Source organism: Stegastes partitus, unplaced genomic scaffold (genome assembly GCF_000690725.1).
Source record: "Stegastes partitus isolate 25-593 unplaced genomic scaffold, Stegastes_partitus-1.0.2 Scaffold43, whole genome shotgun sequence".
NCBI lineage: Eukaryota > Metazoa > Chordata > Actinopteri > Pomacentridae > Stegastes > Stegastes partitus.
Window position 1 is genome coordinate 833508 of NW_007577774.1, and position 6562 is coordinate 840069.

Genomic DNA, 6562 nt, shown 5'->3' on the forward strand with positions numbered 1-6562 from the left:
CAAGGTCACTTTTTTCAACCCGTGTCTCATCATTGTGTTACATAATGTTCACTTTTTTTGGATAGCGGTGCTTTAAAAACGTTGCAGAAACAAGAGAAACAAATCTTCCTAGAGATTTTCTGTCTGAGCCAAACCACAAAGGGGGAGCTTGAACAAACATCAAAAGACTGTAGCAAAAAATAGACTCAGATAAAACAATCATAAAAAGACTGGTAATGTATACTGAATGTGGAATGTGATAGCGGGCGGCAGTGGACAAATGAGAGTCAAAGAAACTCCTTAACCCCGTTTAAACACAGCAAATGTACATTTGTTTGTGGACAACTTTGATCCTATCGTGCAACATCATGAAAACAAAAGTATTGTTTCATCTCAGTCAAAAACAGGTCCAGGCGAGGCACGAGATGTGCGAACCTTGATTCTAATCCTCATCCCGATCCCCCTCATCTCACCCAACAGCCTGCTGCTGATGAGAACACGCGATTGCTTTTTAGCTCGGCTTTGATGTGTATAATACAAAATGCTAACAAGATTGCACCTCACTAACCCTTGCTTGCTCTCAGCTTATTCAGTGCTAAATTGCTTCGCGGCTGATTCCTTTTATTATTATTTTTTCCTTCAAAGTTTCCCAATATTTATGAACGCACACGACAACCCGATTAGCATATCCTCCTTAAGACAAGAGGCAGAGCAGAACAACACATATTGGATTTTTCCTGCACTTCCTATGGGATGTAAATTTATTTGCATTCCAACTAACAATATTATACAGCTCATATTGCAGATATGCCCCCAATAGTCACAATTCTCCAGTTATGTACTGTACATAGAAGTTTATAGTGGTTGTAGTTTGTGCTAACAAGCCCTTTAGCTTCTTCTCCTGCTTGTCTGGCTCATATTACACCCCAGCAATATATATGCATGTGAAGTTTACATTGAAAATCTAATATATATTAGTTCATTTGCATAGAAATTTAAATATTCCAGTGATTGTGATGTAACTTTTTCATAACTTTATGGCTGTACCCATTGAAATCAACAAGCAAGTTAGAATGAGCAGTCCACATGGTTAAGGTTGACTGTACAGCCTGCAGCTATCTCTGCAGCTGTGACTCACTCAATAATGTCGGAGAAACACATCAGCACACCAACGTATGCCTACATACACTCTTCTCAATGCTTCATTTCCTGTAATTTAAGTTTTGACATCCAGCCGTGAAGGACGACTCATGAAAGTAATTGTGGATAAGTTGATAAATACAGTCCTAATTATTTTATATATATATATATATAAAATTGCTTTCAGCACTGTTGAATCTCAAACCAAAATATGCATAATATGTCCTTACAAATGGAAATGAAGTGCTCAGGTTAGATCCCACCTCTTCAGAAAAACCCCTCAGAAATAATACAGATCCTCTTCTGTAATATAAACCGCACAATTCTGCTCACAAGAGGGCCAAACACTTCACATTTAGACAAATGGGAGCACAGTTCGAGATAGAACACGTATAAAACAACTGCGCTAATAAACACTTCATTGGACCCTTCATCAATTCAGACCATCTAAAGTTGTGTAACTTTATGCTGCACACACACACTCTCTCTCTCTCTCTCCAAATAACAAATGGGTGCTGAGCTTTAACAAATTAATCTAGTCTGCCCATGAGAGGGAGTTGCTACATAATGAATCACACCGCCACCCACAAAGCAGACTCACACAAACACGTGCACAGAGACACATAAAAAGAGCAATGGGGTGTCCTTGGGGAGAGGGCCAACATGGCCACTGTGGCTTTCATTCGGTAGATGACTCAGTCTTTGTGCAAACATGGGCGCACGCATTTGTTTGCTTCACAACAACTAAATGGATTGTGCTATTCTACCTTTGAATGGCAGGGTTCATTAGTGCCGTTACAAATGTCTGGAGTGCAGCTGTCGGCGTGGTCTGTCCGGGGTTCTGTTGAAGATGCAGATAAATAAAACTGCATTAGACGAATACGCTTCAGTTGTTTAAAGCTGTTGCTAACTCACATTAATTCCGTGGTGCTATATATCCGTCGTCCACAATAAAACCCATGTTAGACGAAGTGACATTGATGAGCTGGTTACAATGGGATGTCCTGCTGGGAAACCTTGGGTCCTGGATGCTACTTTGACATGTACTACCCATCTAAACAGTGTTCCAGATAAAGCAAACCGCCCAATGGCAATGGCCCATCGTCCCAAGACAAGACAATGCAGCACCACGTGGCAAAAACTGATCACGAGTTGTTCGAAGTGCATAACACAGAGTCCAAGTGTTGACAGAGCCTCCAGACTCCCAAACCTATAGCACCCAATGAAACCTGCTCCCAGTGCAAGACACCATAGGACTTGTCTAGAAGTCCTGTAACTTACCATATCAGTTTTTATTAATTTAGCACCAATTACAGCACAAGTTGTCTCAATGCACTTAACATAGCACTGTAAAGCCTTTAGACTTTTATATGAGATTAGATGAGCACTCCCCTTCAACAGGATGAAACCTCTGGGAGGCTCAGAAAGGGCGCACATCTGCCTCGACCTGTTGGGGTGAGGGGTCAAGAGAAGAAAGAGAGAACGGGATAGCAGAGGGATTTAAGATAACAACAAACACTTTGGAAGTTGGTGAGGTCAGCAACTGCAGATCAGAAACTTGTAGCCAGGGATACCTGCAGAGAGGACAAAACACAAACTACAAGACAGAGACGATGCAAAATTTAGTGACATGCAACGGTGGCATACAAATGTATGGAGAAAGAGATAAAGGGAATGGAAGAGCAGAGGTGTTCTGAGCATCAATAAATAAAACATTTCAAAAACCTGAGAGGAATTCATAGACCCTGCTGTCTGTAAAAAAAAAAAAAAGGATGCATCCATGGACGTGCAGCACCGGTGTTTAAAAAATCTTTAGTACTCTCCTGGTTTGAGTCCGTTTCTCCTCTTCAGCATTAATATGATTGACTTTTTAAAAAATCTGCTCCTGTTTTATTTTTCATTTTGATCACAGTACACTGTATCTTGTAACAAATCTAATGAACTTGTGATCTTACAAATACACAGCCACCACCGACAGCATTGCATGATGATGTATTTCTATTTGACTACAGGTCTAAAGTCTGATAGAGTCAAGCAGTGCCTCACTTTGACCAGAAGCTCCTCCTGTAGTCAGAGTTGGATAAATAAATCGGCTTTTCTATCATGAATGCAGGCCCACAAACATACAGAGACACCAATTAACTTTTATTTTTCATTTTTTTATCTGATCAACAGCCCAGAATCCCAAAAAATATTCAGAGCAGTGGCACACATGGCAAAGAAAATGATCAAATCCATTTTCAGAACATGTGATCAATGAGTTCTTGACATTTTGTGCAAAATGTGACATGACATCAGTAGTTGGTGACTAGATTTCTGTTGATTTGCTTTGAGTTGAACAAACACACTCTATAAAAATGACTAAATTGCAAAGGCTCTCTGACATTTAAACCTCCAATCATTAGCGCAACACTAATGATGAGTCACTTGTGCCACCATGCTTTACCTTCACACCTGCTAATCATCCATTATCATCGGAAATGAACACCGAACGGAGCACAGTGAGTCATTATCTTACATAAACCGAATTTTTGTCTCTGAATGTTTTTTTTTATTGTCATATAGGTAGAAATGAAGAGTGAACCTCACCTCTTTTCCATATTTTCACTTGTCACTTCACACAAAGTCCATTGAGACTCTGAACCATTGTTCTTTTTTGTCACAAAAGGCTCTGATGCAATATTCTTCTCAAGGCTCCCTGAATGGCAGGGGTGGCGCTGACAGCTTTCATCTGTAAATCATTCAGAGGCTCAGTTCTTCTTACTTACAAGAGCTGAAGACATCAGCGCTTCGCTCTCTGGTGTGTGGTGGGAAATATCAAATGTGCACAAATGCAAAACAGAAAAAGAGAGAGAACATTACCGACAACATTGCGTCTCATTTGTGCTTTGATCAGGAGCAAACATCGGTGTCACATCAGCCTCCTGCTGTCGCAGGACATCTAAGAAAAAAAGAAAAAAAAAATCACTCATAAAGTCACAAACGTGTGCGCTCGATCAGGAAATTAATTACACACTGAATAATTCCAACACTGCTCATACACGGCATCAGTGTTTACTATCAAATTACCAACATAATGGGGATATCCTTTCCTCCACTGGAGAATGTACATATGTCATGTATGAAAAGATGCTCTCATTCACTCTGGTCTGCTGGATTTTCAATTAGTAGACACAGAAAATGAATGTGATGTTTTATCAAGTAAATCTTAAAGGTGGTGCACAGATAACATGCACACAGAAGCAATTTTGATAAGTGTAATAAATAATTCATCTTATCATATCCACATGATTAAATGCACACTATGTCTTTCAAGAATGTGTTGATTCCACAGTCAAACCCTGGAGGATTACTGCTGCAATAAACAATTATTGATTATCAGCTTGGTGTCAGAAAATCGTGAAAAATCTTTTATTTATTTCCCAAAACACAAGGATGTTAAGGATGACAACTAATCAATATATCATTGCAGGAGATGCTGCTGCAGTCACAAAGTTGACATTTATTAAGAGATATTCGAGATGCATCAAGGAGGACACAGTCATTTGAACTGAAAGTTCAAGTCTTTGTTATGGTGGTTGAGAGAAATAATAATAATGTGACCTTTAAGCAGGTTTCGTGTAATGTTTCTGGTAGTCAGTTTGTTGCATGATATCTCAATAAACAGATTTTCCATCAGCAAAACTTTTGCAGTGTTTGAGCGGTCGTAGGTGAGCTGGTGTGTCTGAGCTGCAGAGAGTTGGCCAGAGAGTAAAACAGGAACTTTCCAGACACATGCATTATAAGGAAGCAACAGTGTAGAGTTACATCTGAGCTATTTTAACTCAGCAAAGGACTATTCTCATGGAAAAACTGCTAAACATTTAACTTAAACGCACAGAAACAAGTTCTTAAGGTTAAATGAAAGACCACAGAGTGACTTTAAACCGAGATTAAAGACGTTTTTTTTTCCTCCTTTCATGCTACCGTTCATCCCTACTGTCCATCCATCTACACAATCAACAAACCCTAATTACATCGGCAACACAAGGACTCCCGCCTTAATTCCATTAGCACATCTAAGATCAAGCAGACAAATCAGGAGGCGCTGGGGGAGCAGGATCAGTGGCTCAGTCGGCATCTGGGATTCAACAGAAACTCTCTTCCCCTCCTTTGCTTGGCTTTAAATCTTAATCCATTCCTCAAAATCTGTCATCCTCTGCTGCATTCCTGCGCCGCAGTGTCTTTTAATAACCGTCCTCTTTATCTTTGTCTCATGTTTCTCCCTGCTGCCTCCAATGCCGCTCGCATGACTCTAATGATACCTGCAATGTATAAAAGTACACCGGCGTATTGTGTCTGGACCAATTACCGCGTGTTAGTAGGTGGATGAGAATGGGTTCTCCTATTAGGAGACTGGCCGGAGCTATTTTCCCCACTTAGTTAGGAATTCTATTGATTAGTGGAATAGTACACGGCTAGAGAGGAATGGTACAGTGTGTGAGAAAACACAAGAGGGTCAGCAAGTCAATAAAAAAACCCACAAAGTTCTCACTCAATGTCGGCTGCACACTGATGGGGAAATATTTTCAGCGCTGGGTCACTGGTTTGACATTAACCGAGCCAATAGCAGCTCATAATGTGATGAGCCAGTTTATAGGAAATCAGCTAAGTAAATGAAAATTGGAGGCCGAGCAATTAGATAACCAAACAAATAATAGAGCAGACCAGACAGAGCTCAGACACACGGGGATTAGATAATGACACGGGAATGAAAAACAATATCAAGGAGCGGAATACACGACAGCCCTGCCCGACAGTTATATTACAGCAAATCCAATTTACAGTACGCTTAAGTGGTGAAGGTTGAGGTCCGGATGGTCAATCAGTGCTACATCGACTGTGTCAACCTGTTTTATTCCTCTGCGGCAGCTCTCGTGTTCAGCCACACCGCAGTGCCAACCGCTCCGAGAGCTTCCCTCTGAACTTTTGTCCTCGCCTCGCCTCGCCGACCCTCATTATAACGGTGCCCACGACCACCACTGTGTGGAAATTGAACCCTGGTCCTCCTAATTTGTGCCGCAGGAGTGAAAAAACCCCATATATTACCTTTGCCTCCGAAAGTTCAACCCACTGGCTCGGAGGCACAGCTCAGTCTTTGGACCTCATAGGGAGTTTGATATGGAAGAAAAGGGCGAAGAAAAAAAAAAAAGGTAACAGCCTGCAATTTACAGTGTAATTTTCTTCTGTGAATCAGGTAGCAATAAAATACTGCTTTCTAGTGGTGCTGAAATGTGGAAACAGTGGAGCAAAGCAAAGCTATTGGGAACAATTGTGCATTTTAGAGGCAACAAGCATTGCTGTAAATATTGTATATCTAATGGGTACATGAGAAACATTATATTTAATATTTAATATCAAGGTTTTCATTCAAGTTCAATAACAAAAACCAAAACTGATCCAT